Raw genomic sequence first — 25,680 nt, forward strand, 5'->3', positions numbered from 1 at the left:
AACTGTCCTTTCATTCTTTTTGCATTTATTTTCCTTGCATGCAATGTTTTCCCACATCTTTTACTTTTTCTAATTCTCAGAAGTTTTATGGTAGTTTTCAACTTTCACATTCAGACCTTTGCTTCTGCTCTGATAAACCTTTTTCTTCTATTCTTAGAACAGTCTCCTGTCTCATAAAGAAATACTTTCACAAATAATTTTTCTTCACACACATGAATAGTTATACAGTATGTTCTCTCCTTTTGATGTGTCCTTTGTATTTTAGATTAAGTGCTAAAGATTCAGTCTATGTATCATGGAAATGGATAACATATTTAATAAATCAATCCTAAAAATACCTATCTCAGTACTTTCTAAACTTCAGAATATTACATTTAATAAATAAATTTAGGTGGTTAATTTCCCATATTTGCAATAGGTGTGGAATGTGATATAAAAATATAGATCTGCTACTTTACATAAGTTTATAAAGGTTGAAGGAGGTTTCTGTCTTTCACAGTAAAGAGTATGTATCACAAAAGATAAAAACTAGGTATGCATGCACACAGAAATAGGAATATTTGGTTTGGTTTTTTTGTTTGTTTGGGTTTCTTTTGTGTGTATATTCCAACCTTCATTTGAAATTAGAAAAAGAGTGAAAACAAAACATAGCTAAGATGAATTGAACAAAATTTTTATTTGTTTACTTTTACTATTTGTGGGAAATCGGCGGAAGAAATGCAGCACACAATATGCATGATCAGCAAATCTCGAACTTTATTGATAGTTCACACGTATTTATATTGGTGTTAATGAAACTTATACCTATTGTAAACCTGAGCTCATTATTGGTTAATTACCTATCGGTCAACCACACCTACTTCTATATTCTTATGGTTATTTTGTTAATACTTCTACATTCTTCTGGTTATTCTGCTGAAACTATCCTCATATCTTTGGCAAAAGACCCTCTCCTCTATCCAGTTGTTGCACCAAGGGCACAATGTCCTTGTCAGTGGTTGGACACTGCTGAATCCTAGACTTGTCTCCTTCTAACTTAACCAACAGTATTATGTCGACATGACCTTTCTCAGCTAGCCAACTGTCCACAAAGCTCTCCACAACTATTCAGCCTTTTCATGGAACTGCTTTTTCTATGTGACAAGGGTGCTGGTTTTGGCTGGGGTAGACTTAATTTTCTTCTCAGTGTCTGGCATGGGGGTGTGTTTTGGATTTGTGATAGTACACATAATACACAGGGTTGATAATTTGGGAGAGTTTTGCTGCTGCTGAGCAGGGGTTTATACCAAGCCAAGGCCTTTCCTGCTCTTTTTACTGCCAGACTGGTGGGAAAGTGGCAGGAGGCACAGCTGGGACAGGTGATCCCCAATGACCAAAGGGATATTCCAGACCATCACACTCAGCGTGTAAAGTGGGGGAAAGAAGGAGGAAAGGGGAGGACTTTTGGAGTGGGTGGTATTTTGTCTTTCCAAGTCACTGTTACACAGTCAGATCCTGGCTTTCCTGGAAATGGCTGAATGACTGTCAGCCCATGGGAAACTGTGACTGAACTTGTTTTGCTTTGCTTGTGTGTCTAGCTATTTCTTTTCCTACTGAGCTGTCTTTATCTCAACCCACAAGTTTTCCAGCTTTTACTCTTTCATTTCTTGATCCTGCTGATGGGAGAACGAACAAGTGGCTGCATATTTTGTGGCTGGATGGGGTTAAACCATGACAACAAATGAAAAATAGGAGAAATTATGTTAAAATCTGTGGCTGCCTGGCTAGAGAGGAGGAGGGTTGACCTCCTCAAACTCCCAGGCTAGCAGGCCAGCACTGCCAGCAGATCAGGGGGCACTACCCCTTGAAGCCGTGCTTCACGGCAGCGCCTAAGGAGAGCCCTCTGCGCCGTAGCAGCTGTGCCTCCTTGGGATCGGACGTGGCCGCTTCTAGCAGTGTCCGGCAGGAAATAAAGAGAGGACGCTTCAGTTGGGGTAAGTCCGGGCTTAACACGGACCCCAGAGAATCCAGCAACAGAAGAGCCCCAATGCACCGCAACAGTAACTTATAAAGGGAAGGGGGAGTGGGGTGTGGAGGAGGAGCAAGTCCTTGGACGAATGGGGTTACAACAGGGAGTGGGATGATACAGACTGACATAAGAAACAAACCTATAGGAACAAGTCAAGGGCGGGGCCCTGGCCCCAAGGCCAATCACCCTGTGCCCTGACTAGAAGGTTCTGGAGAAAGAGGTGGGGGCGCAGAGTGACTGGCAGGGCACCAAGGAGGAGTTCAAAGAAAAGATACATTGGTTGCTGTGGCAACTGGGGAGGGAACTAGAAAGAGACACAATGGTCACTAAGCAACTAGGGATGATGGGCAGCATGAGGGACGGGAGAAGAACCAGGGCAGAACCATTAAAACATAGGGGGAACAGAGCAAATCAACATAATACAATGTAGGGGGAGCAGAACAGAACAATTGAACACAACACAACAAAAATCCTTATTAAACCAAAATGTGTTGAAAAGCATGGATTTGTATTCTTGTACCTGAATCAAAAAGTGTAGTTTTGCATCAATGGAAGCATCTGAAGCAAGAGTAATTTACATGGTATATTTGTATCAGTCCTGGATATAGAGTGGAACGGAGATGAAGTCTAGCTAGAAAACTGCTTTTCTTCTGATAACTAAAACTACATTAAACATCACCTGAGGAAAACCTTGTGGAAAGAATTGTGTGAAAGATTTCCATTATTAGAAGGTATGTGTTAGAATAAAGATTTTTCCAGGGAGTTCTATCCTCAGTACCTTGCAATTGAATAATACATTTCATCAAATTTAACACAAAAAAATCCCAAATTTATCATATTTAAAATCATATTTACCGTATTTTTTTCTCTCTTTCAAAAATATATCATAGGTTACTTTATAAGAAAACATTCAAATTCCAAAACATTTCTAATATTTTAAATTGGGTTTGCATGTTGCTTGGAAAACCCACTGAAATGTCCATTTTTGGGAGAGTAATCTTGCTCCTTTTAATAAACCACACAAGACAATGCTTCTGATCAAACTTCTATTTATGAAAATTTATTCTTGTGATATCCTAGTATCCAATTTTCTCTCTTAAGTCAGGTTTGGTGGTGGTGTGGAAACACTTCTTATTTAAAACAGTTGTCTCAGAGGCCTGTCTAGTCTACCATTGCTCATTTTGCCTTGACATTTATGCAGCAATATCTGCTTGGAGTTAATAGAGTTAGGTAAGTCTGGGCAGTGTTCCAAAAGGAACCATTTTGCTTTACGATGAAGCAATCCCCACTCAACACAATTCCAGAAATATCCATCCTTGGCTGAATGACATATTTATGATTCCTCAGTGTTATTTCATTTTTCTGAGTTCCAGCAGTATTTGTAGTACCAGTTGCAACTTACTTATTTCAGTCAACAGCATCAAGTAATTTTTAAGTCTGTTCTCAGACTTCATGAAATAAATCAATACAAGCAAAGGATTGTATTTTCCAGAACGTGCTTCTTTACTGGATGCTGAAAGATACCTCTTCCAAACCAAATAAATATTTACCCAAGAAAACTGTATTTTGCTTCTGTGTACTTTTGAAAATTTGGCATTCCCAGTTTAATAAAGGATTGTGTAAGCTCTTTCCCTTTGGCCATGATACATGCAGCACCCCTCAGCCACTAAAGAATAAAAAGTCTGTTGGAGCCTTACAGTCTCTCATGACAGAGAGAAAAGCCATACTTACAGAACTTAGTCCTAGACCACAAGAAAAGGAAAATATAGTGTTTCTGTGATAGTGCTCCCATGCAGAGATTTTGCCATTCTCTCTTTACCCAGGATGGTATTTGGATATAGAACACTGCAACTCAAGCAGCAGCTATAGAGAGAGTCATGCTTTCAGCTAGACATGGGTAAAAAATTGTTAAAAAACAATTACAAGGGAAGCACAAAATTGTTCTGAAGCATGAACAAAGCCAAGGGAGCATTTTTAATCTCATCTGCTCCAATACTGATTCTTTTGGGGTGGCCCATGTCAAGCCACTGAATTTCAACAGCAGCATTACTTGAGGCATAAAAGATAGTAGTCATGCTTAACTAGCTGTATCATAAGATTCATGAAGATTCACTGGTCTGTGCTTGTAACATCTGAAGATAGGAATTTTAAATAAACACTTTCTTATTAAATACTGACAGACTAGTTTTATTGTAATTGTAATAAGCAAGGTACCAGAAACATTTGTGCATTCACTTTTCTACAAAAGTGTCTGCTTCAAACTGATAAACAGGCTTCTAAGTTCTGCAGCTGGAACACACTCTGTTAATAGTGTGCTCTGTACTCCAAGCAGCGTCTGGGTACAACTTCTCAAACACATGCAAACTAGACCTTGTTTAAACTTCTGGTTGTAAACTCTTGTTCTTTAATTAGGTAGTGTAGTAGTCCTGGATGTGTAGTGGCACCTGTCCAACACTTTTCACTGCCTTTTGTGTGCTGTTCTTCCTGGGAATTTTTTTAAAAACCTCAAATTTCCAGGAGTTTAAAAATCAGGTGTATATCTTGATTTTCAATGGAATTACTTGTGTTTTCTTAGAAGCTATGAAGTCACAGGCTTCAGTTAGTGTATCACGATTAGTAGATCTGTACTTATTAAGTAGCTTACATTGATAACAGAATGCTAAAAAGGTGGTCATTACTGTTTACAGTAATAGCTTACATTTAGGAGGAAAAATAAATGTACATAATAAGTATTCCACTCAGTTTTAAGGACTACTCAAAGTGATTATTAGCTTCATTTGTTAGCATTATACAGTTGATGCATACATTACATATCTACTATGCTCACACTGAGAAAATTTCTACAACAACAACATAAATTAGGACTTTTTGCACTAAAATTTTATACAGTACACAGTATGCTCACTGCAAGAACCCACTTCTGCTAAGTGGGTGTAAGGTGAGTACTTGGTGCTTACTTTAAAGTGGATGTGTCTTAAAATAGATAAGAATATATAATAGGTAGCTCTAGACATGACATCTTATAACATCACATTTGATTGGGTGCTTTGTGGTGTTAGCACAAGTATGAACTTGATTTAAAAATAATAATAAAGGCAGTTAATTACATTTATTCAGCTGCTTTGAGAATCCTTGACAGGTCAGAGTCAGCAGAATTCAATTATTTAAAAACTAGTAGGAACAACAATCATTAGAAATATCCTCTTTGAGAGCATCCTCTTCACCCATAGGGAGAAGGATGTCATTTAGTCTTGCATTTAGTGTTTCTAAAATAATTGGAATGGGATGAAGAAATCCTGAAAACAAAACAAAACAAAAAAATTCTAATAATGAAGAGTAGAAATTAAACATGAAATCAACATAGTGACTGTTTTTACAGAAAATATTTATTTCTGTGTCTATCTATCCTCTTTCCATGACTCACTGCTGAGTAAACATTTTCCTTCAGGTTTGCCTGGTAAACAGCCTCTGGAGAACTCTTCCAAAAGGAAAATCAACAACTGTGATGGCTCACACAGGGTTGGAAATACAGTACCTGAAACAGAGTGTGATTGGACCGAGACCACAGGCTGACTTCTCAGATGGTCCTTGGCCTGGTGTCATCATACTGGAGTTGCCTGAAAGTTCTGACTCAAACTTGCATGAGTTTGCCATCATGAACCTGTTCTCTCACCTCATGGTGAATGACATATTCATGATTGAGCCTCTGAGGCTGCTGCTTGATGTCTGGCCTGGCACCCATCTTCTCTTGTCACGTGGGGCAGCCAACCTCTACTGCTTCCTGACATGATGCATTTAACCAAGATTTCACTGAAATAAAACCCATAGTGCTCATCTGGCCAGAAAATGAAATGTCCCAATACAAAAAGACTACGTGGGTCGAGATGGGGTAAATAGAGGTTTAACTGGTCTTGAATTAAAAAAACAGCAATTTTCAGTTCCAGACGAGGTGCTAAATGTCATCCTAAACGTCAGAGCCAGTAGTCCCAGTCTCAGAGCCAAAAACTGTGCAAAGTACTGGGTAAGACATACTACATTGTCCATCATTCTTGTCTGTAGTCTCTACTTCAGGTATGATTATAAAGATATTCAGTTCTAGTAAAGAAAAATTTCTCTGCAGTACAAAAAAATCAACAAAATGAAAAAGAAAGCAAGAGAAAATTGATGTATTCATTGTGTTTTGGAAATATAAAATAAGCAAATTAAGTATTTATCCGAAAAATATAAATATTATGAAATCATATTGACAACATATATAAGAGGTATTTCAGAATTTTAAACAGTGAGTTGGTTCAATTATTATTGTGCTCACTAAGTAGCAGTTAATGAAGGAACTATGGTGACAGAAGACCTAGTCTGATATTCAAAGAGGTAACTAAAAATTGTTCTTAAGAATACCTTATGTTTTCTATTCTTTCTACCTGAGATTTGGGATGCTGTTCCTCTGAGGTTAATCTTATGCAATTTTTAACAGCTCTAATTGTCTAATTAACTGCTCCAATGAAAGGACAAAGTTTCTCACAATACACACTATTAATTTTCCTATTAATATAAAAATCATTATTTGGAAATTTTTGCACAGGATTCCTGGAACTCTCATGAAAATATTTTTTGGATTGGTCCTTTTAATTTTGGAATGGCTAAAAATTCCTTTATGTCCTTGATGACACAAAGCTTATCTGCCATTAGTTTGAGTAAATAGTCCTTAATGCTTATATAAGCATTACATACATCAATAGTGAGGATTTAGTGTAGCTCTTTCATTTTTAAACAATACATAATCATTACCATTCACACATTTTAATTTTCTATACCATGAATGATAATGGGAAAAAGCATCTTTTTTTCCATTGCAGTCTTGTTACACTGGGCTACAGATAAACTGAAGAATGTCAAAGAAGTCAAGTAAGATGCCTGAAGTCACAGAATGTAGCTCCATTCATTTTTATGGATCCTGTATAAAGGAATCAAGGAATTGTTACCTTGATTCTGCCTTTTCAACTGGATTGTTGGTCTCTTTGTTTCTTTGTTTTAATATATGGATTGTGATTTATTGTTCTTGAATCTGAAAAAAGTACTATGGTAATTAAGACAATACAACAACTTCTCAAACTCATCAGTTTTACTCTAAATCTGTTTACTTCTGTGTCCAATTATCTTATATTAATTTTGCATGTGTATCAGAAATATGATAATGTAATTTGAAATTTTGCCTCATCTCAAATCAAAATGTAAGCACCTCTTTATTTATAATTCTCCATTAACTTGAAGTTTAAAAAATCTTTATTCAATATTGTATCAGCAAAATAATTTTTATTTTTAAAATGCTACAAAAATTAATCTAAATATCTGTGTTGCAGTAATATGCTTTTTCACACATATCTATTTGGATTTCATAGCTGCAATTTGTTTTCCAGTCAAAGACCTGAGAGCAGTATGAACATGACTGCTGAAGAGTAGTGTCTGTAGAGCTTGGTTCACACTCAATAAATACAGTTTCATCATGTCTGACAGTAAATTGACAGAATGCTATAAATTACTTCCAGAGAAAAAAGAATTCAATGTGGAAGAAGCATCACCAAAAAAAGAGTAGATAAGTTGTTCAAGGCAAAGTATTGTAACAGAATACTCGGAGGAGTGTCTCAAGGACTCTGTGATGAATACTGCAGACACTCCTCAAGGAGCACCCTGCTCTCCAAAACCTGATGCCAGTCAGCTGTGTGTTCTTGATCTAAAATGTATTACAAAGGAGAGAAAATCCTGTGTAGGTTTCTCTCTCTTTCTTTAACCCCAGTTCAAGTATCTAACACATAATTTATAGTCTTATATACTTCACCAAAAATAACTGTTGACATGATCATCGACATCGTAGTGTTCATCAATGACTTTATTTATCAATTCCTTGTCATAAGAATATTTGAAGAAACTTCCAAAGGCTCTTTCTGACCCCGTCAAAACCAATACAAAAGGCTACCTTCTTTCAGCATCAGACTGATATATTTGGGCACCTTTCTTATATTTCAGTATTTATATATCCTGACAGTCTCAGTTTATATATGCATCAGAAAAAAAAATCTTTGAAGGAACTATTGGATTTCATTGACTAATATTTTTAATTCTACTGAGCTAGAAAAACCAATGAAAGAAAGAAGTTTGGATAGAACAGATTCCTCTGGACACTATTCACATAATCTTGTAACGGGATATTATCTGTTCTATTTCCCAAAATCATATATGTAACCACAATCCATATTGGAAGCTCAACATTTGTTAAAATTTGTTAACGAGAATTTATTATTATTATTAACATATGCTAATTACATATATAATATAGCATTACTTATTTTCTTTCTTTTTTGTTTTTGAAGAATAACTGTGGCAGGAACTGTAAATACATAAAACCAGCAGGGTTTCAAATGGAAAAAAAGGCAATTCTGAAAGCAAGCAACATACAAGACAGACATAGCATTCCTTCTCCAGGGACTGCAGAACACAATTAGTTTTGAATCAAGCTTAATCAGGTGCTTGATTAGTCACAGAGATATTCATGGAGTAAACAATGGTAATTTTTGTAGTTGCATAGTTTAATTTGTGATCTTTTTAAGGTCCTGAATTAAGCCAGCTGGAAACTGTGAAGACCAAATTTAAAATAGAAATTGGACTGACATATAAGGGATGAAAATCAGTTTATTATCATTGGTAGAAAATGAATGTAAAAAGATGACACCATAGGAGCAATTACTCCACTTGGAAAGTTAGACCAATAATATAACAGGCAAACTTTAAGGATGACCAACTTGAATTTAAAAAAGAAAGTAAAATGAGATTTTTTTAAAACCAATGAAAAGTGAGGTAATTTTTTTCCTTGGGTTGATTAGTTCATGACTGTTTACCAAATTTTAATTAAATTCTATATCCACATACTGAAATATATTTTAAACTAATCCATTAAAAACAGCAATAAAAGAAAACCAACAAAAAATCAAACCAATCAAAAACTCAAAAAAGGCAAAATTTTGAAATTGAAAATTGGAATTGAAATTATGTGAACTTCCATTATGAATCACAAAAGCTGCTGGAAGCTTCTCTCTAAAATTTCTTTATTTACCTATCTTTTCCATAAAATGTTTAATTCTTACAGAAGTCTCATCATCTGTGCAGGGTAGCACCAGATTTTGGCAGCACTGGTTCTGAGTTGTGCTGCCATTGATGACATTACAATAATGCTCATACACAGAAAAGGATAATTAACTTTATTTTTAAACACACCTAAGAAGAAATGTACATCTACATATTTTTCTTTGTGGGAATTTACTAGCAATACTAAAATTTAATTTCAGCTAATACTTTGTTACATAATGTACATACAAATGACTGTAAGAACTCAAGAAAAATACTGAAATAAGCAAAGCTTGTTTTTTTCCTTTTTTTTTGGGAAGGAAGAATAAAGTATATGCAGGCATAAGTTGGACAGGGGAAAAGGGAGAAGTATTTTTTTCTTCAGCATACGAAGCAATAGTCTTTCAGACAACAAATGCCAGTTTAAGGGGCAATCACTGTGGATGACTGTGGACATATACTTGTCATCATCTAAAATTTTCATGGGAGGACCCAAAATAGCCAAAACCTGTTCAGATTTGACATTCAGCTTGACGTCATTGAGTGGGATGTTGAGCCTGAAGGAAAACTGAAAGGGCCGTGTCAGCCCCAAAGGTTCTGCTGGATGAGTTAGAAAAGGGCCAACTTGGCACTAGGAATTTATAAAGATGAATTAGGAAAAAAGAGGGGAAAACAACTTTGGGAGCAAAAGAGAAAAACACTTGGAATAGTGTATTAGACCTCCTGTCTGAGCACCCCCAAAATGTAGGAGCACTCCTAAATCTTTGAGTTAGGAATTGAACAATCCTCTTCAGACATGTAGGTCTTGCCAGTCAAACTGTAAGATGACTGAATTAATGTCATTTAAATTAAATACCTAGTGAAGGTTCAAGTAAATCTAGAAGGAAAGGAAACTTTCCGATATGATTTTAAAACTTCCTTAAAGTGTTAGTTATCCACTAATAATTTACTAATAATTAATATTAGTTGATCCAGACTGATTTGAGTGTGACTGCACGAGAAAGACATTTTTAGGTAACTGCCATCAAACGCTGCTCATCTTCTCAAAACTTTCTCAAGAATAATCCACTGGTAACAAAATGTTTCTTCCCATAAGTGTTATGACTGAGCAGTATTAATACAAGAATTTCTGTGGCAGTTCAGCAGAACAGAGAGGACCTGCTGCAGCCAGAAGTATGCTTTGTCTTGCACTGGGAAATTTATGCTATAAATAAGAAAGTTTAGTACCTTTTGGGTTTGGGTTGGGGTTTTTTTGTTTATTTCTTTGGGGTTTTTTTTGTTTTGTTGGGGTTTTGTTTGTTTGTTTGTTTGTTTGGTGTTTTTTCAGCAATAAGAAGAAAGAATTGCTAGTATTAAGTATAGCACTGTACCATAATAGTATAGTATAGTGCTGTACTATAATATAGTATATTATACTGTATATATAGCACTATACTACAGCTAGTATCAGGTGCTCTTCATAATGTGGGTCCTAGAGAACAAAGCTCCAGGAGGTCTGCAGTGTCTGCCAAATTTCAATGCAAGTAACTACACACAGCCTACCTTGAATTCCAGCTGGCAGGAACTGCTCTGCTGTGAGCTGCTGAACCACATCTCCCTTCTAAGTGTGGCTGCCTTTCAGCAGTGAATGAAGAGATCTTGTACACTTCATCTACATCGGAAATACCATTTATGGGCACTGTAACTCTAAAGGACTATGAAAAAATATATTTACTACAGAGTTTGAAGTGTGTTTTTAATGAGTGCAACACTTTCTGATGACAGCTCAGGCACAAACTTGTATTTCTGAGTGAAACAGAGCAAAGAAGAGTAATTGTCTGCCCACAATATATTGTATAAACTGGGAAATATTTCCTTGTAAAACCAAAAAACATCCAAAACATAGATATTGAATGTCAGAAGAATAGAGAAATAAACTTATGAGCAGCATCTGCAATACTTAGTGTCTTCTGCAGCTTCACATAAGTAGGTAATTTCCATATGACAGATTTAGCATTTCTATGTCCTTTTTTTTTTCCTCCTTCTTGTAAAGACCCTAAAAACTATGTATTTTGGACAACCAGGAAAACTATGGGTGGACACGCACAAGTCTCAAGCAGAGAAATTCTAAGAAAGATAATCTCAATGTTTTTAGAATTCTTTCTTCTCCATTCAGAATGCCAGACTTAGGTGTTAATAATTGTAGTATATGATAGAGACAATTCATGCTATTAATGTATAAAATATTGTAAGATCCAAACTATGTCTTTGGACCACCCCAGCTGGGAGCAGTGTCTTATTCTTACTCATCTAGTTCCGGGAGGACATTAAGATGACATCGGGTTCTTTAACGTAGGAATGGAACCTTCCTGGGTGATAATCACCGGCTGCTCTGGGTTGCCAGGACCACTCAAGAGTGATTTTCACCTCGGAGATTGTGTCTACCACGGTGATCACCGGTGCCACCCTGTTACGTGTGAATGCCAACTTCTCCTCCGAAGTTCTCTGACATCATCTCGACACCTGGATTGGACTTTTGTCTACCCCTGCACATGTATAGCCCCGGTTCTGCATGTGAAGGGACACAAAAGGAATATTCGGTCACCTCTGCCTCAGGCAGAATAAACTGTATAAGAGCTGGCTGGGCAAAGCAGCATTAGTGAACAGGGGAGACTCTGACATTCGGGGTCAGGTCCGTGTGTTCACCCAGCGCCGATCCCGAGCTCGACGCTGCCCTTGGCTGTGGTGGTTTTTGCCGATCGAAATTCGGTCTCGCTGACAATTTAATAAATCATTGCTAAATTTTCTTATAAGTTTGGCTCTCGATTCGATCATTTATAAAAATAATCACAGATGCATCCTCCAGAATTTAAAACGTGCTTAATTTGTTGGGACTTTTTACACAAGTAGACCCTGTTCAAACCAGAATCCTGCCATGTATAGCTGTCTAGTACAACTTCGTGTTCAATGTGTTCTCTGGCACCCTCTTTCCTTAAAAATGCAGCTGGAAATACCCCCTCGTCCTTTTCAGACCTCCTTATTGGGCTCATTAAGGTTGCAGAACACATCTGCCCCTACTGACTGAATCACAAAGCACTTCAGCTGCCTTTTCTCACACCTAGATTCTCCAGACAGAAAAGAGCTTGGAATTACTCACTCCTCAGGAATTCAGCTCTGTGGGATACCCAGACCCCAGAGAGAACCCCTGTTGATCGCCTCATTTATGGTGTAACACATAAAACCCCTGTAAATTGCCTTTAACATGGGTTTGGTTGCAACAAGGCCGCTTACCTGAAGGCAGCATAAAATGCTGGAGGATTTAGTGCAGGTCTGAGGACTGGGAAAATTTAGAGTTCTTTTTGTTTGGTTGGTTTTTTTGGTTTTGGGGTTTTTTTTCTTTTTTCTTTTTTTTTTTTTCCTCCAGTGAGATACAAATAATGTTTAATAAAATCACGGGAAGTTCTTTTATGCCAGGAAAAAAAAAAAAAAAGGTTCTGTGTTACAATCTCTGCATTATGTAGCTTTTGATTGCTATATGTCTCAGACTGCCATCTGTAAAATTCGGATAATAAAGCCTAATTATATTCCACCTACAGTTTTTGAGGTTGTCACCTTTCATAATATATATCAGAGAAGTGCTGAATATAACATTTTCTCAAGACGCTTCTCAGCTTCCAAATTAAAAAAAAAAAAAAAAATAAAAAAGAAGACGTTTTTATTATCAGATTTATTTTTACCTTAAATTTAAGAAGGAATCTCGTTTCTGGATTGCAGAATCCATTATATTTACTTCTAATTCAGCAAATGATTTTGCCCAGTGATATCATGTGAGAAAATTTGTACATTCACTGGCAGTGATGACTGACACTACTAGTGAACAATGATTTCAAGCATGCTCTTAATAATGTTTTATTCTTCAGGGTATTTTTTTAAATTTTGATTCACTCTTTGGGCTTTTTCTTCTCATGCAATAGTCACTAAGTGTCTTTGGAAGTTTATCCAAATAAGAGACTTTTTTTATTCTTTATGGTCCTGTAATGACATCTCTGTTCTGTCAAGGTCAGTGTTACCCACAAGCATTCATCTGATTCACTAATAATCATGACAAAAGTTTCCAAAATGAAGTAATGTGCTGGTTGTTTGGAGTGAATTTACTTTTTGTTACCAAGTTTTTAATAGAATGAGAAAATACTTTTTTGATAAAAATTACTTGCTATTAATTAGCTTAAAAAAACTATTCTGGAATGACACAATCACTTGAACAGAATGAAAATGTGGAAGTTTTAATTTAATTTTAAAGACCATATTATTCACAATAGAAATGGCCAGAATGTCTGAAAGTAAGCTCAAAATGATGAAATTTCAAGAACAATAAAAGAAAGAGGAAAAAATCTCAGCTGAAATTTCTATCTAAAGTTATTTTCATGGGCTTAATTGTAGACCCTGATAAAAATAAGGATATATGTATGAATATATACTTATTTATTAAATAGAAAAACTGACAGATCTAAACTTTAGTCATGCTAATGAAACTATCATTACAATTCCAATTGATTTATTATGATAGCGGAAAAAAATTATTCCACTATAAAGACATTAAATCCCTGTTACTCACTGATGAGATTTATTAGAAATTTTCACTACATACCTGTGTTTTATATTTTTACCCATTAAAGACATTACAGAATTTGCAGGAGGTAAAAAACCAAGCCAAACAAGTAAGTATTTGCCTAATTTTTTTTCTGGTCAAAGCTATTTCTGCAATTAAATTACCAGAACTAATCAACCTTCATTTAAATGACTGTTCTGCGAATTAAAAAGAGTAGGATGCAAAAATTGCAGTCATTTTATAACATTGTGTAAACATAACATTCTACTTTTGAAGACTAATTACATGAGGGTCTGCACTGTCCTGTCGTTCTCCCTGAACATGACTGGTATTTTCATGAGTACAGTCGTGGGGCCTGCATATGGATATTGCAGAGCACAAACCACCAAGATTTATTATTCCTGTACCCTGATCTGGGTAGACTCTGGAATGTCCATTTCAGGACCTCAACACCTTTCTACATCTCCTTGTTGTCAAGATACACGATCCTTTGTGTGAAACAAGAAGGATGTTTAAAGCACAGTGTCACTGAAGAATAGAGCAAAGAGCTCTGGCATTTCCATGAATCACTGACATTTTAGTATTAGTCAGGCACAGGACTCAGGCTTAGCTGATAATTCATCTGTGCTATCACAAAGGTACGCAAAAGGAAACAGAAATGTACGTTTCTGATTCTTCTTTTTCACAACATGTAGAAGTAGATTAGTTTCTGGTGATAATGCATGTTCAGTCTAAAAACTGAAGATGTGTAAGTGGTCAAAAGCATTTCAAAATCTTAGAAAACTCCAACATGCAGAACCTAGTAGATAAAACCTGCGTGCAGCTCTGACGCTGCTCCAACCCTCGAAGGTGTGGCTCGCTGCTCTGTGGTGTGGGGATTGCTTTGGCACACACCATGTCACAGAGTTGGGCCACATCTCCGTGTGCTGCTCCCACAGTCGGCTGCATCTCCGCACATCCAGGAGGAGCCGTGCACACCTCACTCCAACATTTGCAGCGCAGATGGCAGGGCTCGGTAGTGAACAGCAGGGCTCAAACCTGAAGTTCTCCAGTGTTACCCATCTCCACATTTATAGCCAGACTGGCACTCAGATGCAATATGGATCTACACGGTGTCTATAATTTTATACTTTTTTTTTTTTAACCTACATTCATTTATTTTGATCCAGGTGCCATATTTCTGGAGAAAATAGGGTTATTCACTGCTGTGACGAAATAGCAAATGTATTTCTGCAAATTCAGGGTATTTTCTTTATTACAAAAGGAGTTAAATTCATCTTTATCCTCTGGATTTTTCTTCTATAATTTCCATTCAATAGAAAATGATTCACAGAACGTTTTTAGAATGGAAAAGGGAAGATAATAGAATATAAAAAGTAGCATGTTCATCGATGTGAATGTTCCTAATTAAAAGTTTGAGATATACATGGTGGAGAGGAATACAAAGAAAACCTTCTGCATTTTATTTTATAAATTTGATTAAACACAGACTTTCTTGTTTAAAAAAAGCCCCCAAAAATGTCAAGATAAAAAAGAAATGACAAGACAAATGTATTTTGGTATAAAATTATTCTAATATCCTTGGTAAAATTTTAAATTGAACAAAAATATTATTCAAGAAATGCATTTAAGCCACCGTAGTTTTAAAAAAAAATAAACTGTAATTTAAGAATATCATTGACTACACAATCCAGTCTTTGAAAGCTGTAGACTGTTCTTCAGGTAAAGACATGATCTTTGCTTCCTTTTAGCTTTAAACCATCTTGTTAAGAAACAAAATATGAAAGCTTGTTTTCCTTTCCTGATCCATGAATAAGAAGTAGGTTAGAAATGCTGAGACATGATGTTTGTAGAATTATGTGTTGATAAAACTGGAAATAACCCAATTACTTCAAAAAGAAATTAGTTCATTAATATTTTATTTTAAGTACTCCAGGTTTTTTGAAAACATGTATTTTGCATTTTGTTTATATACAGTATTTTTAAATTCTATTGAAAAAAATCAGTAATCAAATATTAGGTTGTTTTTCCACAATGCTAATTAAAATACAGTTTCCTTTCAGAAATAACTTGATACAAATCACCGAAAAAATATTTTTAATAGCATTTTTAACCCACCTTTTTTCAGCATTAAATATACATAACCTGAAACAGCAAAACATAAGATAAACTCTTTAATTCCTTACATTTGTAAATAATTACCATTTTTTAGAAAAGTGGTTATTAATTTTTAGGCAATAAAGCTAAAAAAAAAGATAGTAAGACTCAAATCTCCCACTAAAATCTATGGGGTGAAAGCTCTTGCATCCCCCATTTGTGTAAATTGGAAACTACATTCATAAAACCCATTCTGTCCTGGGAAATGTTTCTCCCCACCTACCTGACTTACCTAATTCTGCTCATATTTAAATTCAAACCCAGGATAAGAGATTTTTTTCTTTAAGAAAAAAGGCATTTAAGATGCATGCAACTATCTAGCTATTAACACAGATGCAGAACTCAGCATAAGTAATTATGTTGAGAACTGGGATAGAGTCAGACTCCTTACAGTCTGTTTGAAACCTCCTTTTTTCTCCATACCTGTTATGATTCCTTAGGAGAGGATGAGTACTATCTCAGAAGAGAGGCATGGAGATTTGGTCAGATTTTAGGAATAAGGAAGACAGAAACTCATTTCCCCAAGATTAATGAAATATAAAACCTTGTTTAAAGTCAAAAAGAGCCATTGAACTACTTTGTCAAATACAGGCACCAAAATTCCTGATGCTAGGCTATCTCAGAAGAGAGAAAACAACTGAAACCAATGGCAGTTTTATACCTAAGATATACATCTATTTGTCTATTATCTAATCTATCTATCTATCTATCTATCTATCTATCTATCTATTCTGAGTAAAAAGTAATGTTACTTCAGAATGGGCAATCGATGCACTGTGGATTTCATGCACTTAGCTTCTTGTAAGCCCAGCAAGGCCTAGAAAACCCCTAATTCTGCAAAACTCTGCCAAGATTTTTAATAACAGGCAATGACAAAGTTTTGACTTCAGAATTAATTGGAATTAACATCAGAGACTGATGATTTTTATCAGTTGTTCAGAAGGGGTATGGTAGATTTTTTTTGCATGGAGAAACCAGTAAGGGAAAACAAACAAACTCTCACTGTCACATCACCATCATTACAGCCTTCTTTGAAGGTTAATTGTGTCCTTCCTATTTTCTTCTCAAGTTACTTTTTCCCCTATGAATTTTCATTCTCTATCCCAGCTGCTAGCATTATTACCAGAAACTTCTAAATATCACTAAAGACGCAAAGTTGCAGTTTCTATTTTTAGTTTACATGAGTAGGTTTGCAAGCACTTGTATTGACTTCTGGTGCTAATTGCTAGCTCAGTGTAGAGTGTAAGAAGCACAAATAAAACCAAGATATAAATGAACCCCACCTTCTTTATATTTCTAATAATTAGCAAACATACTTTGATTTTATGCTAATGTGGGATGCTCTCTTGAACTCTCTTTTATGTTTAATTGCATTGGTTGAATTTTCTTTCTGTATTTAAATTCTTTTCCTTAATTTCCACTGTCTTGCATTACAAATATAGCATTGTAATGATTTACACATGAATGCACAGAAAATTTAAACAGTTCATTAATTTTAAATGTTCTGTAGTTTCTTAAGTCTTGGGTGAAGATACTGCAAAATTTTTCTCAATATCTAAAGATTTTTTAAATTTTGAAAGTAACTAAATAATCTTAATTTGTTCTGAGTTTTTATAATCTACTGCTTTATTGAATTCTAATGCAAAGTTACACCAAGCCTTTTTACTTCTTTGTTTTCTTTTCATGTAAAATTCTAATATCTCTTTACAGGTGTTTAGTTCTTTACCAAGAATAGAAGTTATTAGGATTAAAGGTACACATTTGGCACCCTTCCATTATATCATAACAACATTGATGGGCTCTACCAAAATAGGATTTTATTGTATACCTTGCACATGATAATAGCTGCAGTCCATTGAAATAGCAAGTATTCCTTCCTCTACCCTTTAGTACTGTGGAGATGTAAAACCAGGTAATTTCAGAAGAAATTTAGAAAATAAGTAGTGGTGAGATGTAGGATGGGGTGAGTGAAGCCTGAATACATTTCATGTATATAGGATTTGGAGGTGATGGTTTTCTAGTCATGATACCAGTATGAGACTATTTCTTTCTAGGGCAAAGCCATCAAGCACTTTTTGATATTTTGACAGAAGAAAAAAATACCCAAAAGACTCTAAAGATCAATCTCCTCTTTAAACTATATTCTCCTCTCTAGTATTTTGCACTTATGGCTGATGGTTTGACACAATCCTATACAAGTAGAGAAATAACAGGATTCTGTATATTGAGTATAGGATGAGATGCAAGGGAAAACTTGAGTTTAACCTTAAATCTAGCAATCTGAGATTGGAATGCTGGCTAGTTGAACAGACCCTCACTTTCTCAAGTGTTTAAATCAGAGAAGAAATGTCTTTCTAGGAGATAACCTCACCTCCACTGACAGCTATGAAGGAAGAGAATTCCTGAGCCCTTCTTACGATGGGTATTGAGTGTGGCTCCATCATTGCACTTTTATGCCATGAAGCCCTCTGCATGTATTTTTCCTCATCTTTCTGATTTAGATGTATAGAAAGAAGCATTTTGAAAGAAGCTTGGGTGTAAGCAGCAGTTGATGAAGTTGTTCTGTGAGGCTGCACAGCAGGGAAGGGGGATAAGTAGAAGGAATAGGAAATCTATACATGAGTTGACATACTTCCTGACTCCATAACAAAAAATGGGGGTTACAGGGATAATTTTTTTACAATAATTTTGTAACTTTTAAAAAAATTTAGTGATTGGGCTTTTAATTTAAGATAGCATTATAATATATTCCTTTCTTCTTAATTTCAGTGCAAAAGAATTAAAAAAAAGAGCAAAGGATATAAGTAACATTAAAAGTCATGTCTGTGATGGTTAACTTAGTGTGGTTTGGCCAAGACCTTCTTGATGGACTTAAAAATCTGTTTTTTCTGATTTGTAGTTCAAATGTTAGGAAAAGGAGTTGTGCTTCTGGGCAGGACTGTGGGCAGGAGAAAGATTATTTCTATGCTTCATTTTTGCAGTTTTTAATAGGCCAAAAATGTACTCCTTACAGGAAGTATTATAATTTTCAAAATGCTTTTCATTTCAAATAGTTGTTTGTTTTTTTCTTTTCTCCGAAATATTTCAGTTTTCAAGCAGGGTATTTTCTACCAGAGAATTTTCAAATACATATTTTCTATCTAGTGTTACAGCTTACAGTTCTAAAAGTCACTAGCATTTGTTAGCATAAAGAGCTGGTTTGAAGTTAAAAGGACAGAGATTTAAAACTTCTGTTCCCAGGAATATATACCACACTTAATTATCAAAGTAATTCATAGAAAATGTAAAATATTTTTTACATGAATGTGCATATATTTTATATACCTGCAGAGAGACTGAAAATATGTGCAAGTTGTCAGAGCTTTCTCTTGACTCTTACTATACCACATTAAACATTTAAACCATAAATCAGATAAAGAATATATACTGAACATATACTGGAAACTCTAAATGATATTTTGAATTATTTACTTTTCCTTTTTCATCAACAGACATATGCCTTAGGATTGCTTTCTTCTCCTGTCTTTAATTAAAATGAGGATTGATTATTTTGGTTTGGTTTGGGTTTTTGTGTGTAGATTTGTTTTGCTCTTTGTTTAGGTTTTGGGGATTGGGGTTTTATTTGGAGATAAGGTCCATCTCTCAATAGAAAATCTATGAGACATTAATTTTTTTAAGCTAACACTAGAAAGACATCAGCAGAAACTGGTAAGAATTTTTCAAGATTTAATTGCTATTTATTTCAGGAAATTAAAATCAAGCAATGGTTAATTAATGCTTCAAAGAACAAGATTTTTTGAAAACTTATTTTCTTTGCTAAATACTGCATGTGGTTCACTGGGCAGTAAATAAAAAGCAGCTATCTCTGCTAATGGTAAGCTGAGAGGCAATTTGGTTTTATTTCTCTCAAAAGATAGGTTGTGTGTTCCTGAACATTTCACTTTGATCCACTAATTCTCACCTGTTATACTGTGATTACATGGATGAATTGCAAAGAGCCTGTATCAGATAAATTGCCAAGACAGGAGCACAGTGGCTTTCCCAAGAACAAATATTTCAATTTGAAATTCATCAGAAGCTCACTGTGTGCACAAATATTTCTCACAGTTATAAAAGAGTGCAGATGGGCTATTTGAAATAAATCTAATTATGCAAAATGCTGGCCACCCCTCCCTTCCTTCAGACTATATAAACTAACCTCAAATGTCAGTTTTAAGTGGTGGCTTAGCCTTTTCTCCTGGAAATCTCTCCATTACCAGATTTGTTTGTGGTACATAGCAATCCACCTCTCTGTAAGTATTTCTGGATCTAAGCTTTTCTCTTTCTTTTGTAATTTCACTGGCAGCATTTCTGGGCATTGATTTGTGTCTTAATCCCATTAATAGCAAAGGGCCCCTGTGTGCCAACTGCAGTAGACCTGCAGAGATCACCACTGACATCTCTGTGGTATCTTCAGCCAAATCATGGAATATCAAACATATCTTGTGGCAAACATATCTTTTTCTGCAGATTTTTCCAGATTCAACACTTGAGAGGAGGAGATGGATTTTTAGGGGATGTTGTAAGCAACAACAACAAAAGTTACCCTGCAATTTGGGCAACAAAACCAATATCCCACCTTTGGCAAAGAAGCAACTGTACACGAAATCCTGCCTGAAATTTCTTTTCCCTAAAGAGCAATTTTGTCCTCCTGAAGCACCAAAACCTTTATTTCAGACACATTTCTCCCGGTCAAGATTTCCTTGAGCTTTATGGATAGTCTGTCATTGCTAAGAGTCAGTATGAAATATTCCCCTTTCCCACACCTGTAGTGGAAGCTTTTTATTGTCTTAGGAAAACAATTCACACAGTTTTAGTTATAAGTCTGATATTTCTTTTTTGCTGTTGTTCACTTTGTGGTCAAAGTCTACTCATTCAGTTCCCATCCAACATAAAAAATGTTCTGAAAACTGTTTATCTTGCCTTCTACTCTTCTAATTATAAAAAAGTGATTGTATTTGATAAAAATACTATGAATAAGTTAATTATTCATCATACAGTCCCACCTCCATGGTTCATGGCAAAATATTTGTTCTATGTAGATCCTAATATTCTACATGTTTTCTACAAGTCTACATGGTTTTTTGCCACTCTGAGTGGGTGGTGGGTCAAAACCTACCCAAGAACTTTAAACTTTCTCCTTGGTGGAAAATACAACTTGTGCCAATTTTTAAATTAAAGGAGATCTGTCAGTCTGTGTATATATGTTTATGTTAAAGATATAGACTATTTATTCTGAATAACATTACTCAGATTTTCAATAGAAACTAAAAACTATCTAAATCTTAGAACACAAAAATATATATTTACCGTTGTATGCATTCTCTGCAATTACAAGTAAGCTATTTATAGGTAAGCTTGCCCTAACAAATCCATACAAAATAAAGGTTTTGTCATTGATGCCTGGGGCAGTGTTGGCAATGTAAATGCGTGTAATACAGAATAGTGACAGAAACTGGCACAGATGATGATGGTTTTTGGAAGCATTAAAGTATTTGCATATGTATTGCATGACATTCTGCTGCAGTTAGAGTATTCTTTTTCCCTAGAGCAGTTGTTAGGTAGTTTGTGCCCCTGACCCATGAGCTAAAGTCAGAATGAAGATATTTTTCTGCTTGTCTTGTTTCTGTGAGGGTTTCAGCATGTCAAAAAATGGTGTTCCTCCTATTTCAGCAGGAACTCTTCCATATCCCTACAATTCCCTTGGTTTATTCATAGAGCCCTCCAACAGTTTTGTGGTCTCTGCTTTTAACCTAGAGCTAAAGTTATTTGTGTACTGATGGGAAAAAAAAAAAAAAGGGACAGGATATAGGGAAAATGGAAAAAATTAAGCACTGTCTTGAAAGAGAAACAAGAAGCACTCAGCTGGAGTCTCTCCTGTTCCCTCTTGTATCTGTTGTGTACACACCCAGCCTTGTCTGTGGTATCAGTAGGGATCACATTCTCTTCCTGCCACCTCAATAGGACATCCCATTTCATGTTACACCATCTCTTCCTACTGCCCCAGCAAGTAACAGTGATATTTCAACTTCAGTGTCTACAAACATTTACATTCATCAATAAGTGAAGACAATTCAGGTTAATTAAAGGTCTTGATGTCATAACTAATACACACTACTGAGTAGTTTGAATCTTTTCAGAGGAAATAAAAACTTGGTGGTTTATTTTTACCCATAAAGTTTCTTCATGAAGATGTTATTTCATGTGCATTCACTTAGCAGATAATTAAATTGATCTAATTTGAATAAGTGGGGCTAAGACCTACAAGAATCTACTCAGGTTCCCTTTGTAAGCAGTGGAAAGACATAATGCATGACTATTTTAATCTGAAATAGGTATTTAAATTACTCTGTGTGTTTTGTGCTGTAAAAGTATCATGTCTCCATTGACTTTTAAAGGATGGATAACAGAACTGAGGTGTCTGGTTCAAAACTGAGCATCTCTCTGTAGACATTCACAATTAGATTAATTACTTTCCATCTGTCATGTTTCCAAAAGAGAGAAAAGAAGAAGAAGATAGAGCTTCCCTTTCAGCCACAACAAAAACAGTTTTTATATATTTAACTCACTACCCTTGAGAATACTTCCATCAATCATAGAATCATGGAATAGTTTGGGTTGGAAGGGACCTTTAAAGGTCACTCAGGATACCACCCCTGCAATGAGCATCGCTGCATCTGCAACCAGGTCAGAGTGCTTGGAGTCCTGTCCAGCCTGACCTTGTGTGTTTCATGGCACAGGGCATCCATCAGCTCCCTGTGGATGCCCTGTGGAACAGGACAACCTCTTCCAGTGTTTTACCACCATCATTGTAAAAACTTCTTCTTTACATCTAATCTAGGCCTGCCTTCTTTTGGTTTAAAGCTATTGTCCTTTGTCCCGCTCACTGGTGGACTCTTTAGGTACAGGAAGAAGCTATAAAGTCTCCTTGAAGAGACTCTCCTTTATGTTCCAGCATGAGCAACCTCCCCAACTCTCTTGGCCTTTCCTCATAAGAAAGGTGTTCCATTCCTCTAAACATCTTTTGGCACAAGAAGTGGCAGCTATTGGCAAGGCTTTGGCCAGAGGAAAAGCAATCCAACTCCTGATAACTTCAAAAAGAATAGATGACAATCAGTTGATGTTTGTTTTATTCTGAATATGAAGGATTACCCTAAAAATATATTTCTATATTTTGACATCTTGTTTTTTGTAAAAGCCTGGTCCTTAACTTTTGTTATTTTTCTTAGTTATCTACAAATGAACTCAAAATATTTGGAGATGGAAATAAAAAATTCCACTATTCACAAAATATAAACTGATCTTAACAATAAAAATAAATCTGACATTTTAGTTCAGAACTTTATTTCTCCTTCTAGGACAGCTAAATGACTTCACAGGTTGGACTTGATCTCAAAGCTCTTTTCTGACCTAGCTGATTCTGTAATTTCTATTCTTATACAATTTATATTGTCTTGTATTTTAATTTTTAATTTCTATTAATTTAATTCCTGGTCTTTAAGTTTTTCATTGTTGTTGTTTTGATATGCTAATTCTGAGATTATTTTAAAAATTAAATAACTCCTTTGTCCTATATAAAACCACAGCATTATTCTAGATTCTCATATAGACTTAAATCAACTGATATATTGCTCTAGACTTAAAACTGTGTAAATAAATGAAATATAGTTCAATGTTTCTTTTTCTACAGTTAGCCCTATGGAATTGTCCCAAAACACTATCTGGAAGTATTGCAGGTCTGTGAAAAGGGAATAATTTGTGTCCAAAATAGCACTAATTATATAATTTCTGGTGGTTTCTGCTGCGGTTTCCATCTTCTTTGACTGTTTAATTCAGTTGGATCAATACTCATAAAGAAAAGCTTATCTGGCTTTTTTGACTCTTGAATACACGGATGAGATGACCTTGCAAACATAAAATCCTTAAATTCAGAGACTGATTCCTTAAACTGTTTTATACACATGTACTAACAGAGTAAATTAAAAATAAGATTTTCCAGGAATCTATGAAAGCCATCGTGGGATAGATGGGCCAGCCCTGGCTATCTCCACATAATGGCACCCTGATGTGATCCATCAAGCCTTTTTTTCCACACATCCTGCTCACAAAGTGACTGAGAAGGAATGCTACTCACTAAGAAGAAAAAGTAAGTGCCTCTCTTCTCTTGGTTTTCACAAGCCTATCACAAGGTGTTACTTGCCTATTTCATCTAATTTTCAAAGATCCTCTCTTTATCTCGAGATAAAGAGAGCTGCCTACTTCTGCCACCAATGTCAAAAATGTATATGCTCATAATCCCCTTGCAAGAGTCAAATGTTTGTAGAAAAGAACAGTCTAGCATTTCCATGTGGGTTTTGTCTATTTTTTTTTTTTTTCTTCAAGAATCCCGGGGATGTTCACTCCTGGTCCAGGCTGCAGAGTGCCCAGAGCCCTTTCCCTCAGAGCTGCTCCTGCAGCCCACCAGGCAGTTCATGTGAAGAGCACTGAGAGCCAAAGTGGCAGTCACAGGTGCCTGTGCTGAAGGTGTCACCTGGGACCCCTTTGGTGTGGTCTGCCCAAAAGACAGCAAAACACTCTCGGCTGCAGTAGAAATTGCAGATAAAAAAATGTTGAGTTTCTAAAATCTACTCAAAGAAAAGTTTCACATTGGTCAAGGGGTATGAAAAAATGAGCATCACGTCTTGCACAATAGATCAGAGAATCTTCCTGAGCTGTTACTTCAATGACTTTGTCAAATTCCCACTTCTGCAAAGTTTAGAATGCCCAATGATTTTCCCTTTATCACACGAGAGTGAATTTGTATTTAATGTAGCCAAATAGCATGATATGACCTTTTTAATGTGAAACTTTTCTTTGAGTAGATTTTAGAAACTCAACTTCCTACTGCCTAATAAGCTGGTAGAACTTCATTTTCTGTTATAACATTGATTAAATTTTGAATATCTCTCAGCTACAAAAACATATGGTGTAAGTAAAACATGCACAGATTGAAACATTTCTGAGGCAAAATTGGTTAACTCATTTTTTTAAGCATCAGCAACATTTAAATTTGGATTTAAATTATTAAATCTGATATAATTTTTTAGAATAAAAATTATTTTAGCTTTTTTTTTAATAAGATCATTACACATTTTTTCAACTTCAGTTTTCTTTACAATAGAAATTCAATTATTTTATATATTTATAAATTCATTTTTTAAAATACTGGACAGGAGAATTCTCCTATCAAGATCAGATCTAAAAAGCCATCCTAGAGGGAATCATGTGTCTTAGATGTTCTCAAATGTCTTAGGGACATGGGAGATGTTTCTTCAGAGACTTATTTTGACCTCTGACCAAGTATAAAGGCCTATGACAAAAAATTGTTCCATGAATATCAAGGAAACTATAAATTACCTTACTGAAAGATTCTTAGAAGCCAAATAGTGAGATGTCTTGAGTCATGTTATTTAATATTATTATTTAAATTGGTCATACAATGAAAGAGGAATTTATATATACCTTTGTGTTTGTGTCCACATGCGCTTCTACTTGTCCTGAAGTTTTGACACACAACAAAAAATGCAGATAAATGTTTCAATGATATATTGAGGGAACCTTTTTATTTGTTTCTGAAAGTATATTTTTTTTTTCTCACAACCATGGGCTGTTCCTTATCAAAGTCCGAGCTCTTTTCAAACAATATTAAATAGTGGCAATTCCAATGTCTGCCAGCGTGAGGTTAGAGAAGATTAGCTCAGTGATCAGTCCTTTAATCTTTACCTTAACT

General features: G+C 35.4%; 1 long non-coding RNA gene across 1 annotated transcript in view; it reads right to left on the reverse strand.

Moving 5' to 3' along the window:
- Positions 1–25,680, reverse strand: part of LOC143693446 (uncharacterized) — a 121,998-nt gene that overhangs the window by 26,071 nt on the left and 70,247 nt on the right. The gene's annotated exons all lie outside the window — the stretch shown is intronic.

The sequence above is a fragment of the Agelaius phoeniceus genome, chromosome 2 (genome assembly GCF_051311805.1).
Source record: "Agelaius phoeniceus isolate bAgePho1 chromosome 2, bAgePho1.hap1, whole genome shotgun sequence".
NCBI classification, from domain to species: Eukaryota; Metazoa; Chordata; class Aves; order Passeriformes; family Icteridae; genus Agelaius; species Agelaius phoeniceus.